This window comes from Pseudophryne corroboree, chromosome 3, assembly GCF_028390025.1.
Source record: "Pseudophryne corroboree isolate aPseCor3 chromosome 3, aPseCor3.hap2, whole genome shotgun sequence".
In the NCBI taxonomy this organism is placed as follows: Eukaryota; Metazoa; Chordata; class Amphibia; order Anura; family Myobatrachidae; genus Pseudophryne; species Pseudophryne corroboree.
In genome coordinates, this window is record NC_086446.1 from 199,475,470 (window position 1) to 199,495,494 (window position 20,025).

Here is a 20,025-nt window from a genome sequence, read left to right on the forward strand (position 1 = left end):
GATTTCCCTTGTCCCTTTAGTGAACAAAACATGGTAATAGGATTTCTCCAATATTGATGGAAAAGTTTATAATCTGATCAGGTTAATCAGTCATTTACAAGCACACATGTTCCGTTCACTATTAAACTCAGCTTTATAGTATATAAGGTTCTTTATTATAGTAGAAGGCATTTCTGACACTATCCAGTATATGTTCTTTATTATTATTACATTTTATTTATAGGGCGCCACAAGTGTTTTGCAGCACCATACACACAGCAGACATTAGAACAATACAGGGTACACAGAACTGTCACGATCCGGGTATCTGGACGCCATTTCTTACCCATCAGATGTCTCCTAAGGCTGGCTCAGCGCTCCAGGACCGGATCCCATCTGTTATCCTGATGTGTACATTCCTGTATCCTCTCCTGTCACTCTGGGACGCTGTCACAGTAAACGCCATATTACACCTGGCATGGCGTCTCCCGCGGCCTCCGCCGCCGTCCCTGAACTTCTGCATGCAGAGTGTCTGAGTGGCGATTACGTCAGCCGCGGCCTCCGCTGTGTCCGCGTGGTTGGATGTGCATCTGTCAGCCTGGCGCCTCCTGTCTCCGGTGGCCGGCGCCGCCATTACTGTTTTCATTACCACATGGATTACAAACCAAACTTCCCTCCAAGTGTCTGCATGGGCGCAGCCATCTTGGATTCTGTCAGCTGATCATTTCCACCAATCTGTTCTCAGTATTGGTAATCTGCATAATTGCCTAGCCAATCCCTTCCTTGCTGCAGGTATAAATACACTGTGCCTGAGCAAGGAAGGCGTCAGTGCTTTGGTTGTCAAACCTAGTTCCTGTTTGTCTCTCTCCTGTGATTGTCTTCCAGGTTCCAGCTCCTGTCTCAAGACTTCCACCATAGAGACCCGCACCAGCATTCCACCTGCGGTGTAGCCTGACTCTCCAATCCATTGTGGATTCATCTGTTTCCAGCTACAACATTACCTGCTTCCAGCTCAGCTTCCAGCAGAGTACAGCTTCCCTTAAAGGGCCGGTGTCCTTTCTACACTTTACCACTCTCCACCGGTATTATTATTTCTCCGCTCTCAAGTTCTACATTTCAGTTCATATTTCATCGCTCCCAAGTTCATTTATTATTTAACTGGTTCCAGCAAGTATCCACTCCGTGCTAACAACAGTCTGGTTCCAGCCTGTATCCACAGCAGCTGTTTTATCTTCAGCAACCCAGCTTTTCCTGGAACACCAGCTGGCACAATCCTTGGTTATCTCCATTGCTACAGTCGGGCCTGGTAAGGACTTTCCATCTAGAAGATCATAAGAACTATCTCACACTACCAGTGCTCTGTGGCTCCTGCCATCCTGTAGTACCCAGGAACTGTATTTATTCTTTGCTGACTTTTACGTTTTCTTTTACTGCTGCTGTGTTGCGGAGTTGTCATAATAAACATCATTGACTTTTATCCAAGTTGTCGTGGTCACGCCTTCGGGCAGTTATTATTCATGTTACTTACATGTCCAGGGGTCTGATACAACCTCCCAGGTTCCGGTACATCTCAGCCCCTACAACTGAGGCTGCCTCCCGTCAGCTCAGGCCCTCAGTTGTGACAAGAACTTAACATTACAGTAACAGAAAAACTAAAACAGAGTACAGGTAACAATTAACAAAACAATTCTCAGTACACACTGCAGCCAAGATAAAATAAAGCAAAGGAGTAGTCGGCATACTACTAAGAGGACAGGCAGTAACTGAAAGAGATAAACAGGAATGTGTGAGGATATGCAGGTATAGACATCTGCTATGTAGGAGAGAGCTGTAATTGAAGTGGGAAAGAGGGTTGTGAGAACAGGATGGAAGGCTCTACTCCAAGGAGCTCCTGTATCTGGAGGTGGGGAGAGATTGAGAGATGACATGAGGTGCAAGTAAGTGAAAGGCGGTCTGATGGTAGAAAGTAAGTGAGGCACAGATAGCCAAGACATGATGAAGTGGGTTGGGAGCATGGCCACAAAATAAAGTTATATGTAAGGGTATGCTTTAATGAACAGGTGGGTTTTCAGTGCCCGTTTGAAGCCTTGCAAAGTTGGGTAGAGTCTAATAGAGCAAAGAAGCTCATTACAGTATAGGCGGGCAGCACAGGTAAAATCTTGTATTCACACATGGGATGCAGTGACCAGGGTAGAGGAGAGACAACTGTATTTTGCCGAACAGAGTGGGTGGGAGGGAGTATGTAGGGAGATTAGGTTGGAGATGTAGGGAGCAGTGGACTTAGAGACAGCCTTGTACTTGAGGGTGGGGAGTTTGAAGTAGATTCTGTAGAGGAATAGAAGCCAGTGTAGTTTTTGTTGAAGGGGAGTCCATAGATGTGGAGCAGTGAATTAGATAGCTGAATGGGAAGCCAGTGAGGATAATAATGCAATAGTCAAGCCGTAGGATGACCAATGATGGCCTGATCCAATCAATTTCACTGTGCTGTCATTGGTGATAGAGATTTGGGAGGGTGGAGAGCCTGGATGGGGGAAAGAAGATTTTTGGAGTTTTGTCATCCTGAGCTTCAGGGAGCACTTAGACAATCAGGAGGAGATGGCAGAAAGGCCAGTGGATACCTGAGAGAGGACAGAGGGGGAGAGGTCTAGTTGCATATTGTCAACATAGAGGTGGAATTGAAAGCCGAAGGAGCTTATGAATGCACCCAGGGAAAAGGTGTACAGGGAGAGGAGAAGGGGGCCCAAGACACCAATGGAGGTGATGGAAAGGGGTGAGGTGGATCCAGAGTTAGAAACTGAGAAGGAGCAGTTAGTGAGGTAAGAGGTGAAACAGGCATGGACAGTGCTGAAGAGACCAATGGTCTGGAGGGTGTGGAGGAGGAGAGGATTATCCACAGTGTCAAAGGCAGCAGAGAGGTCCAGGAAGATGAACAGAGAGAAATGACCCCTGGATTTGGCTAAAAGCAGGTCATTGGCAACTTTGACAAGGGCAGTTTCAATGGAGTGCAGGGGGTGAAAGCCACATTGAAGAGGATCAAGGATGGAGTTGTCAGAGAGGTTGCTGGTGATCTGTCTATATACCAGCCTCTCAAGTAATTTAGAGGCAAATGGGAGAAGAGAGATGGGGCGATAGCTAGCAGATGAGATAGGGTCAAGGTTGGGTATTTTAAGAATAGGTGAGAAAAGAACATGTTTGAATGGTGAGAAAAAAAGTCAGTAGAGAGTGATAGGTTGAAGAGATGAGCAAGATGGCAGCAGGCAGTAGGGGTGAGGGAGCTAATGAGATGGGGAGGGAGGAATTCCAGTGGGCAGGTGAATGGGGGAGAGGGTTAGATGAGGGATTGGACTTCCTTGTCTTTGATGGGGCATAAGAATTACAAGGTGGGATGGCTGGAGGGAGAGGATGGTGGGAGCAGCAGGGCTGACTAAAGAAGATGAGATATTTCAATATGGATTTCTTTAATTTTGGGGGAGAAGGAGGCAGTGAGGGAAGATATTTGCAGAGGAGGGGTGGGTTGAAGGAGAGTGTTGAAAGTATCAAAGAGGTGGTGGGGACTGAGAAGAGATAAGTGATTGGATACAGGATTGCTTGGTGAGGGAGAGTGCAGAGCTGTATAAAGATAAAATAAACTTGAAATGGAGAAAGTATGCCAGAAAGCGAGATTTCCTCCAGAGATGCTTGGCAGTGTGTAAGCATTTTACAGGAAACAGGTCAGTTTGGAGTGCAGGGGTAGGGGTTTAGAATGGCAGGGATAGGGTGGACAGAGGAGATGGCTCAACAGAATTGAGTGTGGAGAGTGAGAGTGGAGTATTAGAAGGAGGTCACCTGGTTAGGCCAGGTCATGGTGGATAGAGGAGGAAGAAGCGTATCAAAGAGGATAGTACAGTGTGGTAAAGGGACCCGAGATTGCATCTGGTGATGGTGGGTTAAAGAGAGTAGATCATGGTCAGAGAGAGGGAAGGTATAGTTAGAGAAGTAAGATAGATCACACCGGTAGGTGAAGACAAGGAGAAGGGAGTGGCTGAGACTGTGAGTTGGGGTAGAGGTCCATTGAGATAGGCCAAAGGAGAAAGAGCGGGCACAAAGATAAGTAGTTGCTTGTTTAGTGATGTCAATAGGGATGTTAAAGTCACCGAGGATAATAGAGGGGAAGTCAGAGGAAGTGGGGAAGCCTGGCAGCAAAGTTGTTGAGGAATGGGGCATAGGAGTCCGGGATTTGATAGATGACCATCACATGGAGGTGGATGGGGTTGAAGAGGCAGCTAGAGTAGATATCAAAAGGAGAAAATGAGGGAGGGTTCAGGTAGGATGATGTTAAAGGTGCAGCTTGGAGAGAGGAGGATTCCCACTCTAACTGTTGTTTGTTGATGACTTTCTGTTTGGTGGAGATACAGTATAGAAGTAGATGAATTGTTATTAATTTTTTCTCCTTTTTATCTCTGCTAGATCTCTGTAATTTATTTTTAAATGTCATCACACTTCACACTAACACACTTCACTAAACTATCCTGATTAAATAGAACATGCAGATCTGTGTAAAGACCTAATTGGAAGCTTCCACCCTCAGGAGACTCCACCCAAAGCAAAGTGTGAACACAGAGCCCAGTAACACACTCACTAATACACAATAATTTCAATCCTAACTACAGACTGAATGTTACTAATATGAAATCCAATTTACCTAACAGTATTTAGTATAAAAGACATATAGCAGATGCAGAGATGCTGGGAGTATGAATCCAATTTTTCTATAGTTCCTTCTCATAGAAGAGTTAACAGCACTTTACCCCAGAAGGGACTAAGGGCTATGAAATCTATATCTAGTGGACTAGATCTAGACAAAGGGTGCGAAGTCTTACCCCATCAGTGGTCTTCTTCAGGGACCCCAAAAGAGGATTACAGTTTCACTGCACCTGATGGGCTGGGTGCGGCCCCCTGTCTGGGTTACCTGGGCTAGAACTAAAAGGGAATGGAGCCGAGTGATCTGGCAGAAGACTGTAGTGTAGCAGGCGGTAACTTAATGAACTTGCACTGAAGATAGCTGAAGATATTGCACTATCATTAATGGTTAAGGCATATCAGACTTGCACCTATGGTTGAGGAAAATCAGCCTTTCATCGATGGTCAAGGAACATTGGACATGCACCAATGGTCTGGGTATATCAGACTTGTACTAATGATATTACTGTATGGGACCAAAGTGCTGACTGGGCTGTTGGCAACCTGAACACTGAGAATCAGGAAGCTTTAAACCCCTTGGTGACACAGGATTGGCTGGGAATGTCAGCTGACAATCAGGCTGCATTGAATTGGTCAGAGACTGGTCAGCTGACACTAGGCAAGATGTCATCGTCCATGCTGCCATGCTGGCAGAAGCATCGCACACAGAGAACCCAGCCCCAACCATTGTGACTACTGCAGCCGTGCAAACAGCACTTCACCAGACTGCCATAGCATGCTGGACCCTCACAAGTGGCCTGACAGGTAGGAAATAGGGATTGACCTCAGCAGCATTCCCTGGGGCTGTGACAAGCCTCTCCCATGCACTGGCCCTTGTCCAGATATCACCCGCTGTCAGACGATCTTTAAAAAGACATAAAAAAGATCCATCCAACAATGACATACTCAGTCAGATGATAAGAGTCTGCGTACATGAATCAGAGTAAGAAAAATAAGTTCTTTCCCTGTGGCCACAGTTGATACAAATACCTCTTCCTAATGCAGCTGGAACCTCTATAAGATTATCCAGAAAAATAATAGTACACAACTGAGTCTTCTTAAGCTCTATTATGCATGTCTGTACAGAGAAAGCAAAATCAAATATGCAAATTAATTGGCTTCAGACTTATGTACCAGATTTGGTCAAAACGTATGCTAACTAAAGTTTTTAATATACACCACTCATGATAGTCTCCCAATCTTATACAAATTTATTTTGGTTGGCTATAGGAAATACTTATCTATGGTTGTGTTTAAACGCAGACAGTATGATACATTACTACAGTATGTCAGTTTTCTTCAAGAGCTATGATACCACATGCTTTTGTTCATTATTTATTTGTCATTTTGCCTTCAATGGGGCAGATGTATTAACCTGGAGAAGGCATAAGGAAGTGATAAACCAGTGATATGTGCAAGGTGGTAAAGGCACCAGCCAATCAGATCCTAACTGTTAATTTACATATTGGAGCAGATTGGCTGGTGCCTTTATCACCTTGCACATATCATTGGTTTATCACTTCCTTCTGCTTCTCCAGGTTAATACATCTGCCCCAATGTTACATATGTACAGTACTGCAAGTAGCACAGGAATAAAAATAACAATCTAACTTTAATGCTAGTCCTTTTTTTAAAGTTAATATTTTTTTAATATGTATTTTACTTTTTGGAGGGTAATAATAACATTTTTGACATAGACTTCAGCTGTTTGCTCCTTCTTGAAGATCACCCAGCCAGATTTACCTCTCTATGTACTTTCTCTACAACTTTTTTTGCATATGTACAGATTTTGCTAAAACTTGAACAGATTTAGAGACATGGGGCAAATCCTGTTGGCACTGCATCTTTGTATGTAGTGGAAATGAGAATATATGCTAATGCCACAGTCTTTTGTCTGGAGACACCCACCACTGGCATCTCAAACCTGCCATTTGCATACTAAGATGTAGAACACTGTAGGTTGCTCATTGGTCACACCACCAAAATTCTGAGCAACCCTGTAATTGCTCGAATGTCCATCGGTACTAAGATGCAAGGGCCAGTACCACTGCACATGAGGATGCTGTTACTGGATGTGACACATTTTACTTGCGACCACCCATTATCTACCACAAAAACTGCCTGTCAGTCATTCTGCTGTAAAATCCACACTGTAAACACCATCTTAAATCTACTGTGGCACATGCACAGTGCGACTCGTGAAAAATACACTGGTCAACTATGAAAACATTTGCATTGTGTCTACTTCCAAATCAGACCCTTAATTACAAACTGGAGTAATTTGCATACCAAAGGATTGTTATAGGAACAGTAATTTGTACATGTAGTGATGTATTTGAAGTCTCAAGACCCACAGACAATGTAGTATTATTAGTCTGTGAACATTGAATACAATTTATTTAAAATAGGGTCTTTTTGATGAATTAAGTCTATTCCCAGTATATAGATTATTTGATATTTATTTGAGAAGGGAATGATACATTAATTAATATGTTCATCCCCTAAATACCAATACCATACCTTAAGTCTCAAATTCACTTATAATTTTCATATTTCATTAATCATTTTGTTTGATATGACTCAGTAATAGATAATAAGAATGTACAGTAAACTCAAAGACCTTTCAGAAATGTGTAAGCTCTAGTAATTATTTCTTTTTAAGCATATAAACCATCATGTAAACTATATGTAGTGACATTACCAAGAGGACAATGTACAGATCTGATTGAGTCTTTCAAGGTAGAGATTATAATTATAAATTACTTAGAAATGCATTGGAATAACTTGTCAATACGGATAGAGATTTATTGTTAGTCCCCAATGATAAGATACTGGATAATTAATTTACAAATGTAATTGTGCTTGACATAATATAAAAAAGGTTTATTGATACAAGCAATTCTATATAACAAATATAAATCTAGGTAGCCCAAAAGTGGCACTTTAAAAGAAAAGCATAGTTAAAACTTATTTTGTCCCTACTTTTTTGGGATGCAAATGGTAAAAAATTATGAATTTCATTGATATACCAGGAGGATGTAATCATAATGTTAACATTTACAATGTTGATATCACAATGTTGATAGTTATGATGTCAATTCCAGGGAAATGTCAACATTGAAAATGTTGTCATGTGCAGAATGTTGACATGTTCAAATGTAAACATATGAAATATTCTTAATAGACTGGCATTTGAGGTTTACGGTTAGACTACGGCAGGGGTTGGTAAGGGTTAAGCATTAGGGGAAGGTTAGGATTGGGCTATGTGAGGGGAAGTGTGGGATAGGCACTAGGTGGAGGATAATGGGATGAGGAGGCACATGTCCCAGAAAACACAACTGGAGCCGCCACGCCCATCATACCAGTTAAGATGAGCACCATGGACATTTTGTTTACATTCTAATCATGTCAATATTTTATCAGTGTTGACATGATGACTCTTTACATGGTCATTTTTAACTTGCAAAGCATGTCGACATTACAATCGTGTTGAATTTCATAAGTAGACTTTGTGAATATTTATATGATTAATGTCAACATAATATACCACACCCATTACTGGTTAGTTTGCTTACTTGGGGTATATGCAGCGGTGGATTTTTCTATGGGCTGCAGGATTGCAGATCCCCTAGTAAAATATGTCACTGCAGGAAGTGAGCCAGTTGCAGTCTGGCAGTGATGACTTCTATTAGAAGTTTTACCTGCCAGTCAACCTAAGTACATGAAGTCCGATTGGGGGTGTTTCCTCCTTCCAGGACTGCAGGACCAGGCTGTGATCCCCTGGGAGCAATCGGCACATGCAGCAGCTTGACTGCGCATGCGCAAACCCCAGCTTCTGTGGACTGCAACCAATACAGACCATAAAAGCCTGGGGGGTTGCGCATGCTCAGTCAAGCCACCACTTGACCGCATATGTGTGGTCCCAGGACCTGGCTGTTGGCAGCAGCAGCAGCTTTTCTCCTCTACTGGGACCTGGCTTGCAGCAGGAGGTAGGAGATGCTGCTGGGTAGATATACACTCAACTGAATATAAACAGTAATATCATTCAAAATAAGTCACTGAACTATGTTATTTACATATTTTAATTGACTAGGATTTATTCTTTAATGAGATGCTGCTATTTATCCTTACCACAATTCCAGCTACACAAATAAAGTATTGGCTTTGTTTCTACTGGTGTGACTTTAGTATAGCATTGAATATATATAACCTTGCTGACTATTTGTTAATGTTATAAAGAAACTGCTGTGATTTAAGAGATCAAAAATAATCTGAGATTATACAGATCTAAAGGTGGCTTTTGAAACTGTCCTTTTTGATTTTTTATGTCATTTCTGAGAAAAACATGATATTGCTGAATGAAATGTGGGTATTCCTTGCCAACATCAGTTTTTGTAAAAAATAAACTTGTTGATACAGTCAGGGACAAATTAAGGTGGGAGGAGTGATAGAGCGGTTTACCCACTTTGTCAGACTGACACTACAGCTGGTGCCATGGCTATGCTTTCTACTTGTACAGATGGCAAACAGCATGTAGTGGCTCCCAAGTACCCTCATCAGCATTATGTGAGATATCACATCTGTGCCACTGATAAGGAGACTCATAAACAACTCTGTGTATGCAGGCTGTCTATGCAAAATGCAGAGCTGTAAGCAAGCACAGGAGGTGATTACTCATGAAACATGGGGAAGGGGCCTTCTAGGGGCAGGACATGTGGTGAAGTTAATGGCTGAGGAAGCAATGGCTTGTACCTGAGCCAGATTTAAACACTATATATGAGCCCAACGGTTTGTGTGGGCATTATACAAAGGTGCAGAAGTACATGATCTATATGATCTGAGATACAGTATGCAGAGAAGGTAGACCGGGGAGGTCTCATCTGTAATTGACTTTTTACTCCAGAGTCCTGACTATAAAAATGACTAGAAAAAAAACAAAGAAGATATTTAGAACATATTCTTTGTATGTTTCATATAATTTATATAGTCAAAACTGTGGAGTATACTGGAGCAAGACAGGAAAGGCTCTGCCTACCGTGTCTCACCTTACTGCATGTCTCTGCTGGGGTGTGCACTGTGCAGCATACAGGGTGCATTATGGGAACTAAATGTGTTTTGTAACTAAAACAGACGATCTTTTGTAACACAATTTATTAAAAAAATAGGATTCCAAAAAATTGGCACCTCCATTATTAATATTTGGTAAGGTCTCCCTTTTTTGAATATTGGCACTCATCTGCTTTCTATAAATCTTAATAAGGTTGAAAAACACAGTGGAGTGTCAAAAGCTATTTTTTCACAATGTTAGGGATAGGCTACGATTAGAGTTAGGTTTAGATGTACTGACCTCACCTATGCAAAACCACATGGTCATAATATAAGAAAGAAGAATGGTGTGCTGCCAATAGCAGCTGGTATTGGCGTTGTCACACCCCTACAAAGATTTAGAACTAAATAATGGTATACCAGCACTGATGCCATATATTGAACTGTTTGAATTGTTAAAACAAATGTAGTACTACACAATGAAAAATATATATATTTTAAAAAGTTAGCACAAATGTAAAAATTCAGCACTTATATCTAATAAGTCTAAGTCCTTGCATAAAAATATATTATGCCACTAGGTGATATATCATTTAGTTACCATCCACTGGACTAGGACCACTTCTCCATATATACCTTGCCACAATCTGCCACACTGACAATTTAATCCATTATCCTGGATAATATTTGGACCCGCTTTATCTCCAGGGACTTTTAACAGCAGCTATCAGTATGCTCAAGGTCAACCCCTCCGACCTACTTATTGCTAAAGTGTCAGCTAAGAACCTTTTGGGACATCTATATCAAAGTCCAACCTGTCTCACTGTGACCTATGAACATACTTGGACAATAGCCAGAGAAGTGATCCTAGTCCAGTGGACGGTAACTAAACGATATATCACCTAGTGGCCTAATACCGTATATACTCGAGTATAAGTCGACCCGAATATAAGCCGAGGCACCTAATTCTACCACAAAAACCTGGGAAAACTTATTGACTCGAGTATAAGCCTAGGGTGGGAAATGCAGCTCTAGCCGTACACAGCCCTCAGTGCCAGATATGCCCTCATAGTGCCAGATATGCCCCCACAGTGCTGCCAGATATGCCCCCACAGTGCTGCCAGATATGCCCCCACAGTGCTGCCAGATATGCCCCCACAGTGCTGCCAGATATGCCCCCACAGTGCTGCCAGATATGCCCCCACAGTGCTGCCAGATATGCCCCCACAGTGCTGCCAGTTATGCCCCCACAGTGCTGCCAGTTATGCCCCCACAGTGCTGCCAGATATGCCCCCACAGTGCTGCCAGATATGCCCCCACAGTGCTGCCAGTTATGCCCCCACAGTGCTGCCAGTTATGCCCCCACAGTGCTGCCAGATATGCCCCCACAGTGCTGCCAGTTATGCCCCCACAGTGCTGCCAGTTATGCCCCCACAGTGCTGCCAGATATGCCCCCACAGTGCTGCCAGATATGCCCCCACAGTGCTGCCAGATATGCCCCCACAGTGCTGCCAGATATGCCCCCACAGTGCTGCCAGATATGCCCCCACAGTGCTGCCAGTTATGCCCCCACAGTGCTGCCAGATATGCCCCCACAGTGCTGCCAGATATGCCCCCACAGTGCTGCCAGTTATGCCCCCACAGTGCTGCCAGATATGCCCCCACAGTGCTGCCAGATATGCCCCCACAGTGCTGCCAGATACGTTCCCTCCCCAAGTGCCAGGTATGCCCCACAGTGCTGTTACTTACCCCTCCGTCGATCCCGCGCTGTCTTCTGGAGGGACACGAAGCACACAGCGTGCGCGGCTCTCCTGTGTCCCTCCTGCATCTTCGGCGGCCGCGGCGGGTCTATTATAGGAAGTGCCGGTTCGTGATCAGAGGTCACGAACGGGTATTTCCTGTAATAGAACCGCCGCTGCTGCCGCCGGAGATGCAGGAGGGACACAGGAGCGCCGCGCGCTGTGCGCTCCATGTCCCTCCTTCACACTGCTCTGCCTCTGCCTGCACTGACTCGAGTATAAGCCGAGGTGGCTTTTTCAGCACAAAAAAAAGTGCTGAAAAAGTCGGCTTATACTCGAGTATATACGGTATATATGTATATATATATATATATATATATATATATATGTTTAATTGCGTATTATTAAATTTGGTTTAACATTTCAAACCGTCCAAGTGAATATACGGCATCAGCACTGGTATACCATTTTTTACTAGGTTATAAAACCACATAGTCGGCATGCCTACTGTCACCATTCACAATGTTCATAATGTGAAATTCTTAATACATGTTTGGCCAAATATGTTGGCCCATCCAGAATGTCCAGATGAGCTTCATTACATGCGTCTCTAACATCTCTAATACTTACACATTATATAAATGTTTCCAGGTCTTACCTTTAAAATAGAGCCCAATACGTAGTCAGTAATGTAGGAACCTGTGCTAATTAAAACACCTGAGGGTAGAAGAGAGGGGTGTCAATACCAAAATGAACGAGCCTCACCTTCAAGTGTTCAATATATACACAAATATAAAGGAAAATGGATTAGACTGCACAACCTATTTTTAAAGATAATGAAAGGTGCTACCATGCTTAGGTTTCTATGTCAATATTATGTCAATGTCAACCTTTCATATATCAGCCTCCAATCCATGTGGACATTCTGAATGATGATATTCTGATGTCGACATTTTCTACCACACTCTTATTGAAGTCCATATTACTTCTTCATTTGCTTTTGCATTAAAAACCTGTTATAACCCTGACATTGAAAAAATAACATGAACCACTCTGATATCAAATTGTATTATTTGTCAAAGATATATTCCTCATCTTAGCTAAACTCCTAACTTCTTTACCTATCTAAATAAATATAATCAAACAATGTAGCCAATTCTAAGTTATAAATCAATACAGATATAATTTAAGTACTGGATTCATTTAAAACAGGAATTCCCAACCACATTCTTCAAGGCACACTAACAGTCTAGGTTTTAGGGATAGCTATACATGAGCACAGGTGGATTAATTAGTTATTCAGTTATTTTAATTTAACCATCTGTGCTCAAGCATGGCTATACCAAAAACCCGAACTGATAGTGTGCCTTGAAGACAGTGGTCGAGAATCACTGATTTAAAAGATCCAGCATGAGAATGGAGAACTTTAGCATGAAGATCTTGTGTTTGCATGTGTTTCCTCCAGGCACTCACATTTCCTCCATACTCCAAAACATAATGGTAGGTTATTTGGCTCCTGACAAGATTAATCCTAGTATTTGTGTGTCTGTCCATATGCCGTAATAAGTAATAAAGATTGTAATCTCCTAGTTGTATCAATAATATTGGCATTTGCTAAATAAAAGCAGCACAATGCTTCTAAAATTAAAAGGTCAAATTGTGTCAAAAGGTTACGACATATCACACAATATTTAAATATATATATATATATATATATATATATATATATATATATTTATACTCGCTGGATGACAGCGGCACTTGTCAGACTTGCACAGGGTCTTTAAAGCAGTGTCTGTTTATTGACCATTAGTCCGACATGTTTCTGGGGTATACCCTGTCCTCAGGGCCAGACAGCAATAAGACATACAATAAAAAACACACCTTTATACCTACACACCAATGAGCAGAAGTGTCTAAACATATTCACCTATTCCAGGGTGCCACCGCCCCCAGCCCGCTCTGCTCTCTTCCGCATTGCTGGGTGATGACGTCCCGGAGCGCTGCGTGAACAGGAGAGTTACCAAGGGAACCAGAGACGGGTCCTTCTGGGCGTTGCCCCGGTAACCTAACAGTGATACATAAACAAAACAACTTGTTAACATTAAATAACATGCAGACAAATATGAGAATACAGAAGCATGGTATCAATGTATATCCTTTAAGACCCTACCATAATCATATCACCTGCTAGAAACAAATTTATGCAGAGGAATATTGTATCGCTAAAGAACATTATATTGTATCAGATCAGGGCCATCTTTATCTAAAGAATGTATGTAACCCTGGATATAGATTTTATTTCCAAATCTGCATGGCACTTGCAAAGATATTGGGTTGTAACAAATTTCCTTATGCATTTACAGAGAACATTTCTCTACATTACTCAAAGATACTGTACAAGGCATATCAGTTATTTATTTTGGTCCTTTATGCATTTTGTTTTTTACATATACTTTATTATATAAAATAACAATGCTAAAAAATACTTTACAATTGTATAATAAATGAACCACTTAATTAGTGTTTGTATGTTAGTGATAGTAGGCAAAACATCTACACAGAATAATTGAGTTCTAATAATTCACATATGTCGTACACTGTAAATTACATACATATATACCATTGGACATGTAAATAGGGTGATCTTGACATATTATTTAGCAGCACCTTAATGACAGTCATAAAAAGACAAAACTAGTTGATACATCAAAAAAGTTCTTTGTGCAGTAACAGAGAAAGGAACATTCTCCAGATTTTAGGGTCACTACCCCTCTGCTTATATTTAAGATCCAGAATTACACATGGACCATGTTTATTTTGCTTGCCTGGAAGGTAGCTTGCTCCAAACGATAGGAACTCATTTTTACTAATCATTTGGGGAGCTCTAAATATGATTGATAATGACAGAGGGTGCTGAAGTACCCACGGACATGGCTTCTGAGCTCTAGGCAAACAAATTTAATTTTGAAAGTGGTTACCAAGGTATGATTCAGGTGCTGTAATGGTATGCTAATGCACAGCAGCTACCACATAGGGGGGATAGGCAGTCCTACAAAAGATATGACAAAAGATAACTAGCAGTGCTAGTAACTATATCAGTCATCCATATCAGTTATAATAATATAAATAAAGTGGATAGGTGACATCATACATTTAATAAATAGGTAAATATATCATAAATAATATACAACAGAAGCTAAAAAAAACTTTCACACAAATAATAAATGAAAGTAATACATAGAAATGCAAAACAGTCTGATAGAGTAAATAAGTGTCTGTTCTAATTAGAACTCATGTAGTTGACAATCCAGAATTTAGATAGAGCAGTTGCTCCTTAAAATTACTAAGAAGGTCTGATTTTAGCACATACTGTAGTTACCATATAGGCCACCAATAGAGGGATGATCTCCTCAGATGTAACATCCATAATGCAACATTGGTCCTTAAGAGATCACAATGTTTTTACTTGTTGCCAGTCCAACTAGTGCAGATAAATGAGCTTCATAAACAGGCAGTTTTTCCTAGGTAAAATCGAAGGTTTGTTCAGGTACACAGTAGAGATGACTACACAGTAGAGATGAGCGCCTGAAATTTTTCGGGTTTTGTGTTTTGGTTTTGGGTTCGGTTCCGCGGCCGTGTTTTGGGTTCGACCGCGTTTTGGCAAAACCTCACCGAATTTTTTTTGTCGGATTCGGGTGTGTTTTGGATTCGGGTGTTTTTTTAAAAAAACACTAAAAAACAGCTTAAATCATAGAATTTGGGGGTCATTTTGATCCCATATTATTATTAACCTCAAAAACCATAATTTCCACTCATTTTCAGTCTATTCTGAATACCTCACACCTCACAATATTATTTTTAGTCCTAAAATTTGCACCAAGGTCGCTGGATGACTAAGCTAAGCGACACTAGTGGCCGACACAAACACCTGGCCCATCTAGGAGTGGCACTGCAGTGTCACGCAGGATGTCCCTTCCAAAAAACCCTCCCCAATCAGCACATGACGCAAAGAAAAAAAGAGGCGCAATGAGGTAGCTGACTGTGTGAGTAAGATAAGCGACCCTAGTGGCCGACACAAACACCGGGCCCATTTAGGAGTGGCACTGCAGTGTCACGCAGGATGTCCCTTCCAAAAAACCCTCCCCAATCAGCACATGACGCAAAGAAAAAAAGAGGCGCAATGAGGTAGCTGACTGTGTGAGTAAGATTAGCGACCCTAGTGGCCGACACAAACACCGGGCCCATTTAGGAGTGGCACTGCAGTGTCACGCAGGATGTCCCTTCCAAAAAACCCTCCCCAATCAGCACATGACGCAAAGAAAAAAAGAGGCGCAATGAGGTAGCTGACTGTGCGAGTAAGATTAGCGACCCTAGTGGCCGACACAAACACCGGGCCCATTTAGGAATGGCACTGCAGTGTCACGCAGGATGTCCCTTCCAAAAAACCCTCCCCAATCAGCACATGACGCAAAGAAAAAAAGAGGCGCAATGAGGTAGCTGACTGTGTGAGTAAGATTAGCGACCCTAGTGGCCGACACAAACACCGGGCCCATTTAGGAGTGGCACTGCAGTGTCACGCAGGATGTCCCTTCCAAAAAACCCTCCCCAATCAGCACATGACGCAAAGAAAAAAAGAGGCGCAATGAGGTAGCTGACTGTGCGAGTAAGATTAGCGACCCTAGTGGCCGACACAAACACCGGGCCCATTTAGGAGTGGCACTGCAGTGTCACGCAGGATGTCCCTTCCAAAAAACCCTCCCCAATCAGCACATGACGCAAAGAAAAAAAGAGGCGCAATGAGGTAGCTGACTGTGCGAGTAAGATTAGCGACCCTAGTGGCCGACACAAACACCGGGCCCATTTAGGAGTGGCACTGCAGTGTCACGCAGGATGTCCCTTCCAAAAAACCCTCCCCAATCAGCACATGACGCAAAGAAAAAAAGAGGCGCAATGAGGTAGCTGACTGTGTGAGTAAGATTAGCGACCCTAGTGGCCGACACAAACACCGGGCCCATTTAGGAGTGGCACTGCAGTGTCACGCAGGATGTCCCTTCCAAAAAACCCTCCCCAATCAGCACATGACGCAAAGAAAAAAAGAGGCGCAATGAGGTAGCTGACTGTGTGAGTAAGATTAGCGACCCTAGTGGCCGACACAAACACCGGGCCCATTTAGGAGTGGCACTGCAGTGTCACGCAGGATGTCCCTTCCAAAAAACCCTCCCCAAACAGCACATGACGCAAAGAAAAATAAAAGAAAAAAGAGGTGCAAGATGGAATTGTCCTTGGGCCCTCCCACCCACCCTTATGTTGTATAAACAAAACAGGACATGCACACTTTAACCAACCCATCATTTCAGTGACAGGGTCTGCCACACGACTGTGACTGATATGACGGGTTGGTTTGGACCCCCCCCAAAAAAGAAGCAATTAATCTCTCCTTGCACAAACTGGCTCTACAGAGGCAAGATGTCCACCTCATCATCACCCTCCGATATATCACCGTGTACATCCCCCTCCTCACAGATTATCAATTCGTCCCCACTGGAATCCACCATCTCAGCTCCCTGTGTACTTTGTGGAGGCAATTGCTGCTGGTCAATGTCTCCGCGGAGGAATTGATTATAATTCATTTTAATGAACATCATCTTCTCCACATTTTCTGGATGTAACCTCGTACGCCGATTGCTGACAAGGTGAGCGGCGGCACTAAACACTCTTTCGGAGTACACACTTGTGGGAGGGCAACTTAGGTGGAATAAAGCCAGTTTGTGCAATGGCCTCCAAATTGCCTCTTTTTCCTGCCAGTATAAGTATGGACTGTGTGACGTGCCTACTTGGATGCGGTCACTCATATAATCCTCCACCATTCTTTCAATGGTGAGAGAATCATATGCAGTGACAGTAGACGACATGTCCGTAATCGTTGACAGGTCCTTCAGTCCGGACCAGATGTCAGCATCAGCAGTCGCTCCAGACTGCCCTGCATCACCGCCAGCGGGTGGGCTCGGAATTCTGAGCCTTTTCCTCGCACCCCCAGTTGCGGGAGAATGTGAAGGAGGAGATGTTGACAGGTCGCGTTCCGCTTGACTTGACAATTTTCTCACCAGCAGGTCTTTCAACCCCAGCAGACTTGTGTCTGCCGGAAAGAGAGATCCAAGGTAGGCTTTAAATCTAGGATCGAGCACGGTGGCCAAAATGTAGTGCTCTGATTTCAACAGATTGACCACCCGTGAATCCTTGTTAAGCGAATTAAGGGCTCCATCCACAAGTCCCACATGCCTAGCGGAATCGCTCCGTGTTAGCTCCTCCTTCAATGTCTCCAGCTTCTTCTGCAAAAGCCTGATGAGGGGAATGACCTGACTCAGGCTGGCAGTGTCTGAACTGACTTCACGTGTGGCAAGTTCAAAGGGCATCAGAACCTTGCACAACGTTGAAATCATTCTCCACTGCGCTTGAGACAGGTGCATTCCACCTCCTATATCGTGCTCAATTGTATAGGCTTGAATGGCCTTTTGCTGCTCCTCCAACCTCTGAAGCATATAGAGGGTTGAATTCCACCTCGTTACCACTTCTTGCTTCAGATGATGGCAGGGCAGGTTCAGTAGTTTTTGGTGGTGCTCCAGTCTTCTGTACGTGGTGCCTGTACGCCGAAAGTGTCCCGCAATTTTTCTGGCCACCGACAGCATCTCTTGCACGCCCCTGTCGTTTTTTAAATAATTCTGCACCACCAAATTCAAGGTATGTGCAAAACATGGGACGTGCTGGAATTTGCCCATATTTAATGCACACACAATATTGCTGGCGTTGTCCGATGCCACAAATCCACAGGAGAGTCCAATTGGGGTAAGCCATTCTGCGATGATCTTCCTCAGTTGCCGTAAGAGGTTTTCAGCTGTGTGCGTATTCTGGAAAGCGGTGATACAAAGCGTAGCCTGCCTAGGAAAGAGTTGGCGTTTGCGAGATGCTGTTACTGGTGCCGCCGCTGCTGTTCTTGCGGCGGGAGTCCATACATCTACCCAGTGGGCTGTCACAGTCATATAGTCCTGACCCTGCCCTGCTCCACTTGTCCACATGTCCGTGGTTAAGTGGACATTGGGTACAACTGCATTTTTTAGGACACTGGTGAGTCTTTTTCTGACGTCCGTGTACATTCTCGGTATCGCCTGCCTACAGAAGTGGAACCTAGATGGTATTTGGTAACGGGGGCACACTGCCTCAATAAATTGTCTAGTTCCCTGTGAACTAACGGCGGATACCGGACGCACGTCTAACACCAACATAGTTGTCAAGGACTCAGTTATCCGCTTTGCAACAGGATGACTGCTGTGATATTTCATCTTCCTCGCAAAGGACTGTTGGACAGTCAATTGCTTACTGGAAGTAGTACAAGTGGGCTTACGACTTCCCCTCTGGGATGACCATCGACTCCCAGCAGCAACAACAGCAGCGCCAGCAGCAGTAGGCGTTACACGCAAGGATGCATCGGAGGAATCCCAGGCAGGAGAGGACTCGTCAGAATTGCCAGTGACATGGCCTGCAGGACTATTGGCATTCCTGGGGAAGGAGGAAATTGACACTGAGGGAGTTGGTGGGGTGGTTTGCGTGAGCTTGGTTACAAGAGGAAGGGATTTACTGGTCAGTGGACTGCTTCTGCTGTCGGCCCAAGTTTTTGAACTTGTCACTGACTTATTATGAATGCGCTGCAGGTGACGTATAAGGGAGGATGTTCCGAGGTGGTTAACGTCCTTACCCCTACTTATTACAGCTTGACAAAGGCAACACACGGCTTGACACCTGTTGTCCGCATTTCTGGTGAAATACTTCCACACCGAAGAGCTGATTTTTTTGGTATTTTCACCAGGCATGTCAACGGCCCTATTCCTCCCACGGACAACAGGTGTCTCCCCGGGTGCCTGACTTAAACAAACCACCTCACCATCAGAATCCTCCTGGTCAATTTCCTCCCCAGCGCCAGCAACACCCATATCCTCCTCATCCTGGTGTACTTCAACACTGACATCTTCAATCTGACTATCAGGAACTGGACTGCGGGTGCTCCTTCCAGCACTTGCAGGGGGCGTGCAAATGGTGGAAGGCGCATGCTCTTCACGTCCAGTGTTGGGAAGGTCAGGCATCGCAACCGACACAATTGGACTCTCCTTGTGGATTTGGGATTTCGAAGAACGCACAGTTCTTTGCGGTGCTACTGCTTTTGCCAGCTTGAGTCTTTTCATTTTTCTAGCGAGAGGCTGAGTGCCTCCATCCTCATGTGAAGCTGAACCACTAGCCATGAACATAGGCCAGGGCCTCAGCCGTTCCTTGCCACTCCGTGTGGTAAATGGCATATTGGCAAGTTTACGCTTCTCCTCCGACAATTTTATTTTAGGTTTTGGAGTCCTTTTTTTACTGATATTTGGTGTTTTGGATTTGACATGCTCTGTACTATGACATTGGGCATCGGCCTTGGCAGATGACGTTGCTGGCATTTCATCGTCTCGGCCATGACTAGTGGCAGCAGCTTCAGCACGAGGTGGAAGTG

At 43.6% G+C, this 20,025-nt stretch overlaps 1 long non-coding RNA gene across 1 annotated transcript in view; it reads right to left on the bottom strand.

Moving 5' to 3' along the window:
- Positions 1–13,502, bottom strand: part of LOC135057591 (uncharacterized) — a 59,618-nt gene extending 46,116 nt beyond the window's left edge. Inside the window, exons 1-2 of the long non-coding RNA XR_010244223.1 lie at positions 13,414–13,502; positions 12,142–12,200 (exon numbers count right to left, since the gene is read on the bottom strand). This is a non-coding gene — a long non-coding RNA (uncharacterized LOC135057591). The remainder of the gene's footprint in view (positions 1–12,141; positions 12,201–13,413) is intronic.
- Positions 13,503–20,025: the final 6,523 nt, after the last annotated feature.